This window comes from Sapajus apella, unplaced genomic scaffold (assembly GCF_009761245.1).
Source record: "Sapajus apella isolate SASKATOON/1434 unplaced genomic scaffold, GSC_monkey_1.0 scaffold3, whole genome shotgun sequence".
NCBI classification, from domain to species: domain Eukaryota; kingdom Metazoa; phylum Chordata; class Mammalia; order Primates; family Cebidae; genus Sapajus; species Sapajus apella.
The window spans coordinates 51,250,846-51,270,974 of record NW_022436943.1 but is presented as its reverse complement, the minus strand read 5'-3'; the positions used below and the strand labels follow the sequence as shown (position 1 = coordinate 51,270,974).

Here is a 20,129-nt window from a genome sequence, read left to right as displayed (position 1 = left end):
ACACACACACACACACACACACACACACACACACACACACACACACACAGCTCCTGGAGTTCAAACGTACCAAACTCAATGCAGCAAAGGGGAGGTTCGTCAGGTGGCGGGGCTGGCCTTCACTGTGTCCCACAGGGCAGGCACTACTGGGCAAGCCCTTCACCTACACGTCTCACAGTAACAAAAGCTGGGACATCATAGTGATCCGCTGTGTGGGCGCCAGAGACCAACTACGAAGTTCCACTTGTTGACCAGCCCCTTCCTTGCTGAGTAACATCGGGCAAGTTAATTAACAGCTCTGTGCTCCACCCTCCTCATCTGTAAAGCGGGAACAATAGTATCTCCCTTCCCCCCCCTACACCCGGGGCAAAGGCTACACGTGAGGATTAAGTCTGTTCAGACATGGAAAAGGCTTAAACAGGGCCTGTCCCACAGCGAGCCCCCGACGAACGTCGGCTGTTCTGACGCCTCTTACCACAGCCTGCGAGGTGAAAATGTTCATGCTTCTCTTTAGAGCAGAGCCCAAGGGGGTTCAGTGAGGGTGAGTGACTTGCTCATGGTCACTGTATTGATCGTCGAGGGCGGCTGTAACAAATTTTCACAGGCTGGGTGGCTCAAACAACAGAGATTTACTTCCTCACAGTTCTGAAAGCCAGAAGTCTATGATCAAGGTGTGTGCAAGGCCGGTTCCTTCTGAGGCCTCTGTCCTGGGCTTGTAGGCGGCCATCTCCTCTCCGTGGTCTTCCCTCCTCGTGTGCCATCTTCATCTCCTCTTCCGATGAGCACGCCAGCCTGCCTGTATCAGAGCGCGCCGTGTGAGCTCCGTTAGCCGGACCTCCTTAGAGACCCTGTTTCTGAATGCAGTCACTTTCTGAGGAACGGGTGGGGAGCACGTGAATTGTCTTCCTTTGTGACACCCAGCCTCTGGTGGGCAGGCACAGCACACTGGCCATATCCAGAGAGGTCCAGAAACCTGCCTCAGGTGTCAAAGCAGCTAAGAGGCAGGGCCGGGGAAGACTCTGCCTGACTCTACCATTCTCCCAAATCTAAGCTAACCAGTGACCCCTATGCCCACTTGACAGAGAAGAACCTGAGGCCCACCTTATAAATACCTGCAGGCTCAGCGTGCCTGGCTTTAGGCAGAGCAGGGGAGACAGAAGGGAATGCAGAAGAAGGAGCAGTTACGAAGGGCAGACCACAGGTCCAGGACAAGGCAACTTTCCGGAGCTTGTGCATGGTTCTGTTTTTGCCCAAACTCTCTCGACCCACCTTTGAGCAACAGTAATTATCTCTGCTTTATTGACTTCCTTTACCATCCCTTGTCCAATTCTTTCCCAATAAGCCAGAGAATAAGAGTGCAGACACTAAAGGTCAGATTTTCGTGGTGCTGCATGCATTTCACCCAGCTGTGTGGCTTTGAGGAAGCTACCTAAACTCTCTGAGCCTCCATTTCCTTGTGTGCAAATCGAGGAAAAAGGAAAGAGACCATGGAGGAATGATCGCAAGACTATTAAATAGGAATACAAAGAAGAGCTCACATTTATTGAGCACCTACTACATGTGGTGCTCAATAAATTATTCGAAGGAAAGAAAAGATTGAGTACCTGCCACGTGACACTGCAACAAGGGACACCTCTTAGCCTAAACAAGAGGCACATTCTGAACGAGGAACCATGGGTTTAACAGGTACCAAGTTATGAAAACAACGGGTCTGCATTTCAATAAATATTTCTTATATACATGAACAGGACTGTTCCCAGAGCCTGCTGCTTGGAGGGAATTGGGGAATAAAGAACTCAAAAACAAGGTAAGGCTGTCAGAGGGCCAGGCGCGGTGGCTCACGCCTGCAATCCCAGCACTTTGGGAGGCCAAGGCGGGTGGATCACAAGGTCAAGAGATCGAGACCATCCTGGTCAACATGGTGAAACCCTGTCTCTACTAAAAACACAAAAAAATCACCTGGGCATGGTGGCACATGCCTGTAATCCCAGCTACTCAGGAGGCTGAGGCAGGAGAATTGCCTGAACCCAGGAGGCGGAGGCTGCGGTGAGCCAAGATCGCGCCATTGCACTCCAGCCTGGGTAACGAGAGCGAAACTCCGTCTCAAAAAAAAAAAAAAAAAAAGAATGTCAGAGCACAGAAGGAAGAAAGGAGGGAGGGAGTGATGACCTTGGATCACAGGCAGGCTGACTGATGCTGGCAGAAGAAAGCTAAAACTTACTTTTCTGGGATTCTAGGAATTCCAACAAATAAGACCGACAACAGATACTTTCAAATTAGAGAAAGGCATTGTTCCCAAACTTTGGCCCTTGTATACAAGCGCTGCAGACAAGCTGTCACTTTGTACTCTGTTTCCTTGCAGATAAAAATGGGGATAATAATATTGCCTGTCTGCCTAATTTGTACAAAGCTCTTACAAGAGGGCCTCGCACATGTAGTAGGTGCTCAATAAATGTGAGCTCTTCTTTGTATTCCTATTTAATAGCCTTGCTATCATTCCTCCATGGCCTCTTTCCTTTTTTTGGGAATCAGCACTTACTCAGACATAAACTAGTGACCAAAGCAATGGGGATGACCACCACGTCCTCTCTATTGTGAGTAACAGGCCTACCTGGAAACATTTGAAAGACGGAAGATGCTTTCTTGACATTGGGTTCACCTTCCTACACATACTTAACCTCTTCCCCCTACCTCCACTAGACTATATGGCCCACAAGGGCAGAACCATGTCTGTTTTGCCTGCCCTTATATCCCTAGCACCCAGGAGTATCTGATGTTTTAGGTACCCAATACAATCAATTGAATGACTGGTGATAATAATTACCCAACAGGCCTAGATGAGTAAGCATGAGCAGAAAGGCCGATCACCCTAAGTTGCCTGCCTTAAATGTCTGGCTGGTACCCTGACAGACAGCAGCACTTTGGCCTGCAGGGTTTTTCCTGAGTCTGCACTCCAGCGAGCCCGGCCTTGGTGCAATGCTTCGTCTGTCACTAAACTCCTTCGTACACATTCACATGTGTTACTAAATTCTCTTTTCCATCCCACAGGGAGGCTGGTAGCTTTAGTCCCGTATTACAGAGACACAAAAGGAGGCCCAGAGAGCTCATGGGTCTCTCCCTGGGACACAGAGTTGACCAGGGACAGTGAGTATCCCAAAAGCCAGGACTTTGGTTCCACATCCTGGGCTGAGTCAAGTGCTAACTAATGTTGGTTAATTGAAGGACAAAAAGAACGGATGGGCACAACAGTGGGATGTGATCGTGTTCCAAAGAACTCAGCCCTGTCTATGGCTACGTGACAGAAAAGACTGCTCAGTGGGAGGTCCAAAACGGACACTCACTGGCAACAAAAGGAATGAGGAAAGGGAATTGTTTCAGATAACCAGTGGACGAGGGCAGCGTGCCCTCCGAGATCGGCAGGGCATGGGCGAGGGTCTGTGAGGATTCACGCTGCCTTTGTAGGGCCTTCTGCATGAGGCAGGTGAGGGCAGGCTGCTCAGCCTTCTGGCAGTCAGGGGAACTACTAGAAATGGCATCTGCCCCATGAGATTAACAAAAAGCAAAAAATCTGACCTATCAAATGTGGGTTACCAGATGGGGGAAATCAGGGCTCTTGTGTACAGTGGGTGGGAGTGGAAATTGGCATGATCGTTCTGGAGGGCAAGGTGATCGCATCTCAAAAAACAGAAAACGTTTCTTAGCCTCCAAGGCAGTGAAGTTGCCTCTGGGTATAAATCCCGGAAGAACTCTCACATAAGTGACCAAGAAAGCTCGTGAGGATGTTCCTCCCAGCAGTGTTTGTAATATGGGTGGTGGTGGGGGGCGGGGTGGGAAGAGGAAGAAAGAAAAGAAAAAAAATGCATCAAGCACAGTGTCTCTCAACAGGGGAATGGTTAACTGGCCCTTGAAAAATACTCGGCCACTGTTCATTGTTCACTCTCCTCTGATCTGACTTCCCACACACACACTCACCCCACCCACTTCAGGTTCATTTTTATGTTTTATCAGCCCATTGCCTTGACCCCCAGGGAAAAGTAGAATTCACATATGAAGAAAGAGGGTCAGACTCCCCGGAAAGCTTTTCAGTGTTCTTTGCCCAGGAGAGGTTCCCATTACAATCGGACCTGGACCTCAGCCATGAGCCCGGGGAGGGAAGGAACCAATTTCATTCCACTTAAACCAATTTGCCCGGCCCAGACAGCAGCTAATGAGCAGCCTGCACCCTTGGAGTCATCGATACCACTTTCCAAATCAAGTTACCAAATTGGTCTTAAAACCACTTCAAAGGGGCCGGGCTGACTGTTAGCAGTGAGGCATCCTGCCGGCCATATGGCCACGGTTCTTCCCACTGGCATCTCCTCCTCGGTATCAGCTGCAGAGGGACGAGCTGGCTGGCTGCTTTTGTCTCTGCTTTGGAGCCCTCCTTCCCCTGAATGCCTGATCGCCCAGAATGGAACTTGGGTCAGCGTTTAAAAAAAAAAAAAACGGGACAACTGTGGCAGGGGATCCAAATAAAGAAGGGCCCGAGCAGACAGCCCAGCCGCCAGCACAACAGCCAGGCGACGTCAGTACTCTTGTTGTCCCCATTTTACAGACAAAGAAGCTGAGAGTATGAAATATGAACAAGGTCCACTACAGCTACCAAGTGGCGGAGCCAGGAATTGAACCTGGGGCTTCCTTAAACCATAATCCGCGCTCAGCTTGTAAGCCACATAGGCTTTATAATTCAGACCTTAATGACTTACATTTCCTTCTCTACAATGAAGCATAAAAAATGGTCAGACGGGCCAGGTGCAATGGCTCCTGCCTGTAATACTAGCATTTTGGGAGGCTGAAGCAGGAGGATTGCTGGGGGATCAAGGCTGCAGTGAACTAGGATCGCATCACTGTACTTCAGCCTGAGCCACATCTCTTTTTTAAAACAAAAATGGTCAAATGAACCTTGAACAAGAGCCAGACAGACACTGGCACTGGAGCAGGAAACTGAGCATGGCCGGGAAAGACATGCATTGCCCTAAATCAGAATAAAATTTGAAAAAGACATAATGATCACAGTTTTCACGTAAACAACATCATCCCAAAATAATCATAACTTCTTTTTTTTTTTTTTTTTCCTTTTTTTGAGACTGACTCTCACTCTGTCGCCAGGCTGGAGTGCAGTGGCAGGATCTCGGCTCACTGCAACCTCCGCCTCCCCGGTTCAAGCGATTATCCCGCCTCAGCCTCCCAAGTAGCTGAGATTACAGGCACTCACCACCACGCCCGGCTAATTTTTGTATTTTTTAGTAGAGATGGGATTTCACCATGTTGGCCAGGATGGTCTCAATCCCTTGACCTCATGATCCACCCGCCTCGGTCTCCCAAAGTGCTGGGATTACAGGCGTGAGCCACCATGCCCGGCCAATAATCATAACTTTTTAAAAAGTAATGCCCAACAAGGAAATCAGAATAATAGCAAACTGGCTAAAGAAAGCATGACATTGTCCCCACTAGAATATGACAGCAAACATTTCCTGAGGATTTTCTATACATCAGATACTATTAAATTGACCTTCTATAGGTCAACAATGCTATGCTGCCAAACTCACATGGCTCAATTGTCATATTTTAAGCACTTTGCATGTATCCATTCACTTAATCATCACAGTAACCCTTCTGAGGCATTGTGTCAGAATACCTGCCACACCCCATTCCAATCAAAGAGGTGCCCATATCTGAATTTCCTGGAACCTGTGAATATGTTGCCTCCCAGGCCAAGGGAACTTCCTAGATGTGATGAAAGCTAAGGACCTTGAAGTGGGATTATTCTGGATTATCAGGGCAGCCCCTGTCCAATAATCACATGAATTCTTAAAATGAGAGAATCTTTTCCAGCTGGGATCACAGAGGTGAAAAGAAAGAGGAGGAAGAGATTTAGGTCGTAAAGGAACTAGACCCACCATTGCTGGACTTAAACATGGAGAGAGGAGGCCACGAGCCCAGAGGGGAGGCTTCCAGAAACACAGTACAGCCGGACGGCCCGCAAGAAAACAGGATCTCAGTTCGACAACCTCAAGGAAATGAATTCTGCCAACACCCAGAATGAGCAAGGAAACAGACCCGCCCCCGGAGTCTCCAGAAGGAAAGGCAGCCTGCAGGATCCTTGGCTTAGCCGGGTGAGATCCATGTCTGATCTCTGCCCTAGAGAACTGGACATGAGCTGGGGACAGTGGCTCATACTAGTGATCCCAGCACTTTAGGAGGCCGAGGTGGGAAGGTTGCTTGAGTCCAGGAGTTTCAATCCAGCCTGGGCAAGACAGTGAGACCTCGTCTCTACAAAAAATACAAAAAATTAGCCAGGCATGGTAACTCATGCCTGTAGTCCCAGCTACTGTGGAGGCTGAGGTGGGAGGATCACTTGAGCCCTGGAGGTCAAGGCTGCAGTGGGCCATGTTCACACCATTGTACTCCAGCCTGGGTGACAGAGCAAGACTTGTCTCAAACCGATCCCCCCAAAAAAACTGTACATTAACATATTATGTTGTGTAAATGGTTAATTTGTGTTAGTTTTTATGGTAATCACAGAAATTTTAAAAAAGGGATAAAAAGTATTTGTAGCCATGCTTGGGGGTGGGGGCACAGATGAGAATATGAATCGTGGTGCCCAAGGTCACTCAGCCAGCAAGGGGCAGAGCTGGGTCTGACCAGCTCCTGGGACCTCCAGCTCTGTTGTTCTGCTCTGCAGTCTCACTGAAGAACAATTTGAAATCGAGTTCCCAGATGGCAATACAAAGGCTGTATTTTGGGCTGACTATGCCAAAAGTTGTACTTAAAAAAAAAAAAAAAAAAATTGCAGGTTTTTTTTTTTTTTTGAGATGGAGTCTAGCTCTGTCACCAGGCTGGAGTGTAGTGGCGCCATCTCGGCTCACTGCAACCACCTCCGCCTCCCTGGTTCGAGAAATTCTCCTGCCTCAGCCTTCTGAGTAGCTGGAACTACAGTCTCGCACCACCATGACCAGCTAATTTTTGTATTTTTTAGTAGAGGCAGGGTTTCACCCTGTTGGCCGGGATGGTCTCAGTCTCTTAATCTTGTGATCTGCCCCCCTCGGCCTCCCAAAGTGTTGGGATTACAGGCGTGAGCCACCGCACCTGGCAGTTATTATTTTAAACAATTAAAAATAGTAAAAGATCTCGCCCTGCCCAGGTCTAGATGATGGCAATAAAAACGTGGCTAGACATATACACCATGGAATACTATGCAGCCATAAAAAAGGGTGAGTTCATGTCCTTTGCAGGGACATGGATGAAGTTGGAAACCATCATTCTCAGCAAACTAACACAAGAACGGAAAACTGAACACCGCAAGTTCTCACTCATAAATGGGGATTGAACAACGAGAACACATGGACACAGGGAGGGGAACATCATCACACCGGGGCCTGCTGGAGGTGGGGGGCTAAGGGGAAGGATAGCCAAGAGTGGGGGGATTGGGGAGGGATAACATTAGGAGAAACACCTAATGTAGATGACAGGGGCATGGATGCAGCAAACCACCATGGCACGTGTATACTGATATAACAATCCTGCACATTCTGCACATGTATCCCAGAACTTAAAGTATTAAAAAATAAAGACAAAACAATAACAATAACAACAACAAAAAAAAAACAGATAAAATTAAAAAAACAAAACAAAAAATCGTGGCTAAAGATGAACTAACAGAGGTGGCGGGGGAGTGGGGAGATGGGTCTGGAGACACCAGGCCTAGTATTCAGCAGGAACTCACTCATCTGCAGTGGTTTTGTGAGAGACGGAAGTGCTCCCATAGCAGCGAGTAAACAGATGCCTCCCCATGAGGGCAACGGTTGCCCCCATGTCTGGGTATGTTCCCTGGGGGAACATTCCCCCATCCGCCTCCACAAAACACAGGGTTCAGACCTGACACAGAGTCCCTGAGCCTAGCATCAGGCATCCCAACGGCTCAGGCTTGAATATTTGACTATCACCCCCAAGAGATCAGAAAGTTAAGAAACAGCGGGCCCAGCCGGCAAGTGCCTTTGGATTTACCTAGAAGAAAGGTAAACCTCTACTTTCATCAGGCTGCTAAAGATAGGGAAAGTATGTGGAAAATGTATAGACCCTTAGGTCTGGTCTTAGACCTGGATTCCTGTGATTGGATTTCTGATTGGATGGTGATTTCTTCATCTTCTCTCTTAGCACATGGCCTCGGGGAAGCCACTTACCTCTCCAAATCTCAGTGTCCCGGAGGTAAATTGGGAACACCAGGGAGCTATGTGCTGTGCAGCTCAAAGGAGAGATGATTCAGCCTCCACTTAAAGTGCCATCACGATGACTGCATATGCCAAGGACGCCCGGGCCCTTGGGAGAAGGCCCAGGGAGTGTGGTCAGCTGCAGAAGCAAAGGCATGAGTGTCAGCGCCCTAGGAGTCAAAGGCAGGCCTTACAGAGCACAGCACTGCCAGGGACTCGAGGCTTTGAGAGACCCTGCACCCGGCTCCCATGCTGCCTAACGTGGCTTTTCTCTAGCACCTCCATGGGCCGGGCCACACCCACTCCACTTCTGCTCCATCTGCAGTCCCAGGCCCCCATCCATGAAGCCTGTGTGCTTTGCCCGTCCCATATCAGGGTGCAGGGCCACGGTGCTGGTTGAGAAAGGGCCGCAGAGCCACCTTTGTACATGGAGCCCTTAGTAAATGTTGGTAAAAGAAGGTGAGAACAGGAGAGAAGAGTCACTGGGTTGCCAAGACAGACCCCAGCTCTTTCTTCCTCCATAATCACCAAGGCTTGGTTTAGAGAAAGCTGAAGCAAGAAGACCCCCGGTCCAACCCCCATAGTCCAATTTAACTTCCCAAATGGAGAAAGTACACCCCACAACAGGGAAGGGCCTTCTGTTATATCACCCAGAAGTCCTAAATTGCTGATCCCTCTCAGCCTCAGCTTCCTCATCTATGCAATGGGCATGATGCCTGCCTGCACACCTCACCAGGGAAAGGACTGCTCAAAGGAGACGCTCAACAAAACCCCCTGTGAGCATCTTTCTCCCACATGATGGCCGCACCATCAAACGAGACCCACACACCTGCCGCTCGGAGACCCTGGGACAGAGGAACAAAAGGGCAATTAACTAAGATTTTGGACATTAGTAAAATCAGACCGGAATTTTCATTCATTTCCAGGGACACTTCAATCTTTCTCTTTTGTGTCCCCTGGTATGGCAGCTTGGAAAACAAATGGCATTTCTTTATGAGAATGACATTTTCCTTAAACGCCTTAAGAAAAAGTCCCAAAGGGATCTTACATTTGAGTTCCTATGCAATCCGTATTGATAGAAGCTTTCAAATGTATATATTTCCGAAGCCACAGGATGTAGCCCCAGGCCTTGGGTTCCTATCAGCAGCCCCTCAAGGCTCTGGGAACATCTCCTCTTTTCGTTTGAAGCTGCTGCCCTTGAGGAACATGCTGTGGACACAGCTGTCTGAGATGAGTAAGCCACATCTCTGGCCAAAAAGAAACACAGTGTGATTTGGGGTCTCTCTGCTTTAGGATGGGGCTTCCTCGGGGGACTGAAGCCATGCAGATGGCATCCTTTCCCTAGAAAGCGCTGAGATGTCCATTTCACTCACTTTCGATCAGGGCTTGTTGCCACTTCACGGCCTCCACTGGTAAAAGCAGGGCTGGCACTGTCTGGAATGATGTGAGGGGCACCACCCCCATCCCCACCCTATGCAAAAACAATATCGTTCTCCGGGTGGCTACGCTCCTTGTGAATACCCCAAGGAGGTCACTTGAAGAGGTTACGAGGCCAGTGATTCCCAGCTGGCTTCTGCTGAGGGAAAGAGACTGACCTTGGAAGAATCAGAGCAGGAGCCTGGTGAAAAAAATCGGGGGGCTTCCAGTGTTGACTTCCATACAGGGTTTGAGCTGGATGGGGCATGGAGCATGATTTCGCATGATAGAGACCAAATTCCAACCCTGTCACTTTCTCAGTGAGACTAAAAAAATGTCTTCCCTCTCTGAGCCTTGGGTTTGATGTCTGTAAGCCACGGGTAGCAAATAATGTCCTTGTCCAATGCCCATAAAAGTTGAATTGGGACCAGGCTCACTCCTGTAATCCCAGAACTTTGGGAGGCCATGGAGCGTGGATCACTTAAGGCCAGAGTTCAAGACTAGCCTGGTCTACATGATGAAACTCTGTCTCTACTAAAAATATGAAAATTAGCTGGGTGTGGTAGCACACACCTGGAATCCCAGCTACTCGGGAGGCTGTAGGCACGAAAATCACCTGAGCCCAGGAGGCAGAGGTTTCCGTGAGCCGAGATCATGCCACTGCACTCCAGATTGTCTACAAACAGAAAAGAAAAAAAGAAAAAGAATGAATTAGGTAATGCGACAACGCATCTCAAGATTTTCACCCAAGACTTGTCAGTTTCCTTGGCCCTGCTGTCAACTTAATTGCTGTTTACTTGTAGAGGCAAAGAGGATGCCACAGCCAAGGGACTGAACCAGATCATTCAAGGCAATCACCCAGTGGATGATGCGGGCTGCAAGCCTCAGGGGTTAGGTGACTTGGTCTGGACTTAAAACGGAGACAGGAAATTAGATACCAGCATCCATTTTTCTGATTTACAAACACTTTCCTGCATAAAACTCTTCCGAGGCACGTAGCATGTGAACACACACAGTTATGCTTTAGGCAGTCCCTCCCATCTAGAGAATCCAACCAAGACTACACAGGGTGTCTAGGGAGCAGAGGTTATTCTGTGGCGCAGGTGGCTCTGCAGAGGTGGGTGCCATGCCGAGTCACATGGGAGGGTATGTTCCCAGCCAAGAGTTTAGAGCAAAGACCTGCTCAAGCTACATGAGGGGTGAGGTTCCCTCTCGAAGGTGCTCTCAAGCAGCCTCCTCACTGGAAGCACGAGAGGAGGCAGCCCTGCCCTGAAAACTGCAAGAGCTCAGCAGTGCCTCCTGCCTGTGCTGACCTTCGCAGGCAGGCAGTAATGGTGGGAGGAGAATGATTTCTCCAAGGCCAGGACACGGAGCAGGAGGATGCACGGATCCAATCACGAACCAGATTCAGAAAGCGGCAGGCCAGCACTGGGGCGGCCATAGGAAGCCAAAGCCACATCCAGCATCCCCGGCACTGCCTTACTTCTTTCTGAGAAAGTCCATCAAAGCAGTATGAGAGCAGCTGGCACGATGGAGTGATCCTCATTTGATATAGGAGAGTTCTGGCCTGGCCACTTCCGGGCTACAGTTCTGCTTAGAGAAGACACTGTCCAACTCTTACCTCAAGACCATTCCTCACTTGACCCCCTCCCACCCTCACCTGGCCACCTCTCACAAGATTCTCATTCTTGGGTCCACGGCTCCCAGGGAATCTCTCAGATGATGAAATTACCAGTTACTCCAACTTTCGGTCAAATCCACCCTAACTAGGACGATCATTCCAGCCAAGATCATCAGAGCACGTACTGCATGCTGGATGCGGTTCTCTGCTCCATACAGAGGACCTGACTTGGATAAATGTTCACAATGACCCTTTGGGATACGTACTGTTCCATTTTACAGATTAGAAAACTGAGGTTTCTCAAGATAAAGTAAACTCCCACACTTGTGCAACCAGAAGTCATGCTCTGTGCCAGCAGGCCATGCACACCTCACCTTCTTCCCGGCTGTGGACCAGACCCCTGAATAGAGATACGTGACTCTGTCATCTATCAGTTGTGTGACATCAGACAAACCACTTCGTCTCTCCAAAATTTCACCTCTTCCTCCACAACAGGGGATGATAACAACAACTACCTGAATAAAAATGCCCACCCCAGGGAAAAAGACACACACACACACACACACACACACACACACACACACCCCAGACCCACCTGGCCTCTCTAAATAGGGAGTGGGTTAACCTTCAGAAGCAAAAGGCAGACAAAAACACCCTGTGATACCTGCTGGGCACAGCCACCCAGCATGCAGATTATGTTTTGTTCCTTCTGAAGGAAGAGGCTTAAAAGAAGAAGAGAACGCAGGAGAGGGCCTGCTTGGATAACAGAGCACCTAGGTATGACATTAAAACCAAACAAAACTCTCCGATACTGTTTCTATCCCAATCCCATCTGGCCCCAGGAACAACCAAAGTGGAGAATGCCTAAGCAATTATCAAACTGTATCAGTTCCACCCCAGCTCCAGGCTTTCCAGGAAACCGTTGACAAATCAAAGTTAAGAATTCAGCAGTTTCGGCCGGGCGCGGTGGCTCAAGCCTGTAATCCCAGCACTTTGGGAGGCCGAGGCGGGTGGATCACGAGTCAAGAGATCGAGACCATCCTGGTCAACATGGTGAAACCCCGTCTCTACTAAAACTACAAAACATTAGCTGGGCATGGTGGCGCATGCCTGTAATCCCAGCTACTCAGGAGGCTGAGGCAGGAGAATTGCCTGAACCCAGGAGGCGGAGGTTGCGGTGAGCCGAGATCGTGCCATTGCACTCTAGCCTGGGTAACATGAGTGAAACTCCGTCTCAAAAAAAAAAAAAAAAAAAAAAGAATTCAGCAGTTTCTCAACCCTTCCCCACACCCCCGGAGGTAGACCCCTACCCCAAAGAACAAAGTCTTCATCCTGTTAGAAATCTATGAAGGGAACATGTGAAGAAATACTGCAGAGATAAGGAAGCCTGCCACCAAGGAGTCAGTCTGGAATCTGCAGTCCAGAAGGTGGGAGAAATGTTCCCATTCACTCTTTCCAGACCTAAGACCATCCGGGAATCCCTAGATAAAGGCTGGCCATCTCTTTTGCCTCCATCTTTGGCAAACCTGTTTCAACGATCACTGAATCACTTTCAGACCAACTTCCTTCCATCCAGAGAGAGCCCAGACCGCCCTGGGGAAAAAGACACCCACCCAGAGGGAAGGTTCAAGACGCCCGATGTCTCAGCAGCCCCCACCCCTGTCACCACCACCACATTGGTGGCTTGATGAAGATGAGGATGGGGTTGTCTTATTCATCGCCTTTACCAAGTCAGGTACCTACCTGGGGCGAAGTATTCCATACATTTTTATTAAATGCTGGAATGTGCAGCCTCCTCCCCCCAAAGAATTGCATGTAGTCCCCTCTACTCAATAAAATACCCAACTAGGGACTGAAGTTTCTTTGCCCCTTTGAAAATCTGAAAGGCCCTTTTTCAGTCACCTTAGCAGATGGCCAATACTAGGGAAAAGGAGACAGTGGAAAGGGCTGTGTTGTATGCGGCAGCTGAATTGATGGCTCCAGGGCTGACTTGTGAGCAGCCTGCAGCTCTGTAAGGGTCACAGCTAGCTGAGAGTTCACTGCGGGGCTGGAACCCTGCTGCAGGCTTCGCGTGCCCATCTCATTTGACCTTCTGGCTTTAGAGGCTCAAACAATAATTCTCATTTTATCGACCAAGAGCCCAGGATGTAGAGAAACTGTTCAAATTTTTCTAAGGCTGCTCAGCCGGAAAGCTATGGAGGCGATACCCTGCCCAGTTCCGCCCAGTAGCACCCAACATACAACAGGCCTTTTAAAAATATTCATGAAACTGTCCAGGTATGGTGGTTCATGCCTGAATCCCAGCCTGTAATACAGGAGAGTTCTAGTCTGGGCACTTTGGGGCTACAGTTCTGCTTAGAGAAGACATTGTCCAACTAATACCTCAAGACCACTGAGAGGCCTTGAGGAAAGAGGCCTCAAGGGAGGCCAAGGCGGGCGGATCACCTGAGGTCGGGAGTTCAAGACCAGCCTGACCAACATGGAAAAACCCTGTATCTACTAAAAATACAAAATTAGCCAGGCATAGTGGTGTATGCCCGTAGTCCCAGCTACTCAGAAGGCTGAGGGAGCAGAATCGCTTGAACCCGGGAGGCAGAGGTTGTGGTGAGCTGAGATCACGCCATTGCACTCCAGCCTGGGGAACAAGAGAAAAACTCCGTCTCCAAAAAAAAAAAAAAAAAAAAAAAAAAAAAAAATGCATGAAACTGAGTTAGCTAACGAATTAATTCTCATCTGTAAAACGGCAATAATATGCCCTTTTATAACTCCAAGGTTTTTAGAGGGAAAAAATAAGATAATCCATGAAAAGAACTGCTAAGATCCAAATTGCTATAGATAAATTCCTAATTCCTGACAAGAAGTCTTAAGATTGATAAACAGAACAGAAAAATTGAATGTGCCAATACCTGGCACAGGACTATCCAGGCACTGGAGGTAGATATGCATATATATGCATGCACATGTGTGGATATGTATGTATAGACAGCTGTGTATATCTAGCCATGTGTCTATTAACTTACTGAGATAAAAATAAGAAATGTGTATTGTAAGATAGAAACATAATGTGTATTATGTTTTCTTTTCTTTTTTTTTTTTTTTTTTTTTTAATTAGCAAAGGAAGAAGGAAGCCTTGGGTGTGAAAGATGAAGCTCTGTGTAGCTTGGTGTCCATCAGGTACCATGTCTACCAACAGCTAATCTGCACAGAGTTCACGGGGAGTCCAGAGATGTGCCCGTAGAAGGCTGGGACGCAGCCACAGCGTGGTGAATCAGATAAAGCAGGTCCCGAGGAGCAAACGGGCGGGTTTCCCTTACTGCTTACCTGCGAAATCCCGCAGACAGGACAGAAGGAAAACTCATGTGACGATAGTTCTCACACGCACTCCAATGTTCAAGCCCCCCTGGGGTAATCCACCTCAGACTTCCCAGGGAAGGCTGTCATTATTCATCCCTTTACCAGGAGAGGGGCAAAGAGGAAGGAGGCCAAACCTCCAGCAGAACCCCGTTAGTAATGGGAGAGGAGGAGAAACACAGACCTCCTGCCTCCTCGAGACCTGCCCCGTCCAGGAGCTCCTGACACCCACGGCTGGGCCTCACCTGCCTCCAGTGCTGGCATGGGGCAAGTGGGCTGGGAGGACATGTCATTTCCAGCACAGAGGCAGACCCCACTCCTGACGTTTCTGCCCATCCACAGCCCCAGGCTGTCCACCGCCAAAGGCCAGGCCCTCCGTAGTGGTGCTCCCGGGAATCCGGAGAAAATTCAATAGAGGAAGCCTGGGGATGGGGTGGGGGGAGGAAACGAGGCAAAGAGGCCCTGCCAAGTTTTCCAGAGGAAATGAGTAACCCGTTGTTATGCAGTCACACAGCGCCAAGCGAGGAAGTGGCATTGTCTGGGGACCAGCCACGGGGCCTTACATAATAGGCACCCCTCTCACTTTCTGGACCTGGCCGTATTTGGGGATTGGCAAAAACATCTGATGAGCACCTCTAGCCTGTGTAAACACTGGTTTTATGAGGGTGGTGGAGAGAGGTCTGGATGGGAGTTCTGCTTGGCTGGCGCTGAGTGAAATCGATTTGGCCTCATCCAGCAGGCTTCCATCCGTTGGGTGGCAGTGCTGCTTAGTGGTTAGCCCTGACTCTGAGGCCAGGCTGCCAGCACCTATCCAGGTTCCAGCTGCACCACCTTCCAGCTGTGTGATCTGGGCAGGTTGCTTAACTGCTCTGTGCCTCCATTGCCTTATCTATAAAATGATGCTATTTGACCTGTAAACCCAGCTACTCCAGAGGCTAAGGCAGGAGAATCACTTCAACCCGGGCGGTGGAGGTTGCAATGGGCCGAGATCGTGCCACTGCACTCCAGCCTGGGGACAGAGCAAGACTCCATCTCAAAAAAAAAAAATTAGACAGGCATGGTGGCGCACACCTGTAATCCCAGCTAATCGGGAGGCTGAGGCACAAGAGTCGCTTGAAAACAGGAGGTGAAGGTTGTAGTGAGCTGAGATCATGCCACTGCACTCCAGCCTGGGCAATAGAATGAGACTCTGTCTTCCAAAAAACAAAAAAAGAGAGAGAGAATTTCCCCACTGTAGGTTTATTATAATTATTATTATTTGTGAAACACTTGCAAACGTGTTGGTAACGCAGAGCAAATCCTTTTCCCCTACAGTATGTGAGAGGGAGTGACTGACCTCTTGATGCCATGTCATTACAGAATACTTTCACGCTTTCTTCTGTATTTTTCTAGTTTTTTTTTTCTTGAGACAAGAGTCTCACTCTGTCACCCAGGCTGGAGTGCTGTGGCACAATCTCAGCTCACTGCAACCTCCGCCTCCCAGGTTCAAGCGATTCTCCTGCCTCAGCTTCCTGAGTAGCTGGGATTACAGAGGTATGCCACCACACCCAGGTAATTTTTGTATTTTTAGTAGAGATGGGGTTTCACTATGTTGTTCAGACTGATCTCGAACTCCTGACCTCATGATCCGCCCACCTCAGCCTCTCAAAGTGCTGGGATTATAGGTGTGAGCCAACGCTCCTGGCCCCTTGTGTATTTTTGTAAAGCAAGGATATTCTCCCTGAGGTCCTATAGAGACATCAAGAAGCTGACACAGATATGCAACTAACATCTAACGTTCCCATCCATCTGAGATTTAACAATTGTTGAGAATCAAACTTTGCATTTAATTGTCACATCTCTTTTGCCTCTTTCAATCTGAAACCATTCCTCTGTCTTTCGCTGACACTCACGACCTTGGCACTTCTGAAGATTATAAGGCAGTTATTTGGAAGCACGTCCTTTAATTTGAGTTGTTCTGATACTTCCTCATGATCACATTCACATCATGCATCTTTATTAACATTTTCTTTTCTTTGTTAAAAAAAATGTTTCCTGGGAGCACAGAACATATTAACATTTATTTTTCTTTTGCATAATTGCAAAGCAAGAGTTGGGAGGAAGATTTCCTGGAAGGAAAGTAAATCATCTAAGTCAACTGTGATGACAACCTGCACCCAATCATTTTTAATTGGGCAAGGCAAGACGATGTAGCAGTTTATGGCTTAGGGAGGATCCGGCAGTCTGCCTGTCTGAGGAGGGACAACGGCTTTTACACAGCCAAGTGGATCCTGGCATCATTTGCTCATGCCAGCTTTGCTTACAAATAAAAAAAGAAAGAAAGAAAGAAAAATGAAAACCCTCAGAGTTCAGCTTAAAAAGACCTTTCATGCAATGCCAGGCCTCTCCCTTTCCCACCCCCCAACCCCCCTTGCTTCTGTTCCAAAGTACAATACATATGTTTATCTTGCTTCTAAGTAGGGGTATATTAAAATACTTGAGGATTTTCCCCTCCTAATTCTGGCATGCTGGCTCCCACTGGCTACGCAGCCACATATCATGAAGCGCAAAAGCAACAGTAAATTACACCCTTCACAAACACAGGGATCTTTCCTGAGGTTGGAAGTCGCATCACTTGAAAGGCTGACTTTCTTCAAACTTCCAGGAACTGAGTGGCCCAGCGCCCGTCTATTTAAAGGTCAACCCAGCCCTGCTGTATTTGGAGGGCTGCCTCGGACACAGGCTTATTCTCAGCCCCTCTCTGCAGCCACCGCAGTGGGCCAGGCTGTGAGCCGCACTGTGTCCCTTCAAAGGGAGAAGAGAGGCCAGAGACAGAGGATGGCCAGAGAGAGATGGGAGATTGGAAACAACCAGTCGCCTCCCCGCTACCCACTGCACCCCTCTGGGGGACAGGGTGGGGCGATGGTGGCTAGCAGAGTAAACTCCTCTGCCATGATTAAATCTCGGTATCAAGCTCAAGTCCCAATTTTCAGGAACAAGATGGTCCATTTGGTCACACTTTTAACTCAGCTGCCTGGGTCTAAGCTCTGGCAGAGTAGAGCAGATGGTAAAGAAGACAATTCGGGCCGGGCGCGGTGGCTTACTTTGGGAGCACTTTGGGAGGCCGAGGCAGGTGGATCACGAGGTCAAGAGATCGAGACCATCCTGGTCAACATGGTGAAACCTCGTCTCTACTAAAAATACAAAAAATTAGCTGGGCATGGTGGTGCATGCCTGTAGTCCCAGCTACTCAGGAGGCTGAGGCAGGAGAATTGCCTGAACCCAGGAGGCGGAGGTTGCGGTGAGGCGAGATTGCGCCATTGCACTCCAGCCTGGGTAACAACAGTGAAACTCCGTCTCAAAAAAAAAAAGACAATTCAATTCACGACCATCTTGATAAGCATAGGGACCATGGCAATGGGATTTTGCCATGTAGGAGAAAGGTAGGGCTCAACTCAATACAGCCTGAGCAACTGGAAATTCACAGCCAAGGAGCAGGGTGGGTGTCAGTGGATAGAAAATTACCACAAGGCAACATCAGGAGTAAGGGGGATTCTGGCTAAACCAACCCAACAAGATTCTTGGTAAAGGCAGGCCAGGGGGACCAGACATCATCTGGAGGGTAGTGGAAGAGAAGGAACTATATCTATCAGATATAGAAAGTGATCAGATATTGAGAGTGGGTGGTCCTTGCCAAACCGACTCAGCAGAGTTTTTTGCTAAAACTAGATTTGACAAGGAAGTGCGCACAGATGGGCCTAGGAAAAGACTAAAGTATCTGATTAAATTGGGTCAGGCAAAGAATCTTTGTCAGTAGTTAGTGGGAGATGGGCCCCTGTACCAGTTTGGCAAGGCAGCCAGAGGGGACAAGAACTCTTCTCACCCACCCACCACACTGAGAATCTTTGGAAAGTATTTAACCCTTAGCTTGGTGCTAACATACACACGTCTGTATTTAATTCTAAGGGCTTTGCTCAGTATGTGCTCACTCTTCAAACTGCTGGTGATTCAGAGGACACCAGATAGTGAGAAGTCACAGCTGACAGAGCACCTGCAGCGGGCACAAGGGTTCTGTGGTTGGGGGCGGTCAGTGCAGCTTACAGATGACTTCTAGGATGATGTAGTCAGTTGTCTAAAGTCATCCAGCTAAGGAGGGGGGCGTGGCCGGAATCCCAACCCTGATTGGTCTGACTCCGGAACATACCCTCTGATTTCATCACACTCTTCATGCACCCCCACATTTGTGAAGTCAGCAATGTTGTAAAGAAGACAGGCCCCACAGATCCTGTACCACGCAGCGAGCAGTGCTAAGATAAGAAAGAACTCATCCCCCCGAGAGGCATCCAAAAGGGCTTCCTGGAAGAGGTGGCATTTAAATTTTGCCTACAGTGGGGCTTTTTGACAGGTCAGAGAAGAGAAAAGGAAGAGCAACCCAGGATGAAAGTACAACATGAACAAAAGCAATGGGACCAGAGATGGGCTTGGGTGGGTGATGACAATTGACTGGTGAGGCTGAGCCCCCGTGTGTGAGGGAGCCAGGACTCCTTCTGGGTGTCTTTCCAGCCCATGTGAAGTGGGTGTCTCCTCAATGCAAGTCACTGCACCACATCATCAACCCAGATTATTTCTGATCCCCACAACGGTGCGAGGAATCGAGACGACTAGTCCCCGGTGAGAGAAGTCACCACTCCTGAGTCCCTGGCTCCTGAGTAACAGGGCCCAGACTTGAACCCAGGGCTATTTGGTACCAAACTCTATGAGTTTCCCAGGCGGCCCTCCCACGTCCTTTTTCCCCTTCTGGTGAGGTCATTGTCGGCACAGAAAAGGATGTTCGGGGGAATGAACGGAGGAGGGAAGGAAGAGGGGAACAGTGCCAGAGCTGTGATTCAATACAGACCTTTCCTCGCATCTGATTAGCCTGAAAAGACTTGGAAATCAAAACCAACCAAACAAAACACTCGAGGGGCCAGCCCAGGAAGCTTCTATTCTCCAGAACAGTACTGAAAAGAGAGGGCGCAGGCCAAGGATCTCTAAGTCAGATGCATCATCAGAGGGGACTGAGGAAAGGGAACGTGTTTCCGGATAGCGTCTGAGGGTGGGCACACGGGGACAGATCCTGAGAAGGGAATGTCTGTCGGTGTGATTTCACGGGGAGCAGCCTCAGGAGAAAGGAAGTGAAGGCAACAGAGCCAGGCAAGGGAAGGGGGTAGTCTCGGCTGGCGACCAGCTCAGGCCATCAGGCCATCCACAGGGAACCCTGGAACGTGAACCGCACCACGGAATTTGCCCCACATGGAAGCAAGGGGGAGCAGCCCTTTGCACCCCTGAGTCAGCCAGGGCTGCTGGAGGGTGAGCAACTTCCCGGATGAAGCAGCTCCATTTGGAGGAAGGCTAATCTCCAGAGAAGGGGTGCTGTGGACATTAGCGGCAGTGGACGTTAGCAGCCGCCGTCTCGGCAGCTGGGGTGAGTGTACCGGTCCAGGGAGGGGGACCTTCAACAACATCCACTACAG

General features: G+C 49.1%; 1 long non-coding RNA gene across 1 annotated transcript in view; it reads right to left on the bottom strand.

Annotated features, from left to right (window-relative positions):
• LOC116529120 overlaps nucleotides 1–20,129 on the bottom strand; it is a 370,222-nt gene that overhangs the window by 276,195 nt on the left and 73,898 nt on the right. Inside the window, exons 3-4 of the long non-coding RNA XR_004259387.1 lie at nucleotides 8,978–9,094; nucleotides 8,223–8,388 (exon numbers count right to left, since the gene is read on the bottom strand). This is a non-coding gene — a long non-coding RNA (uncharacterized LOC116529120). The remainder of the gene's footprint in view (nucleotides 1–8,222; nucleotides 8,389–8,977; nucleotides 9,095–20,129) is intronic.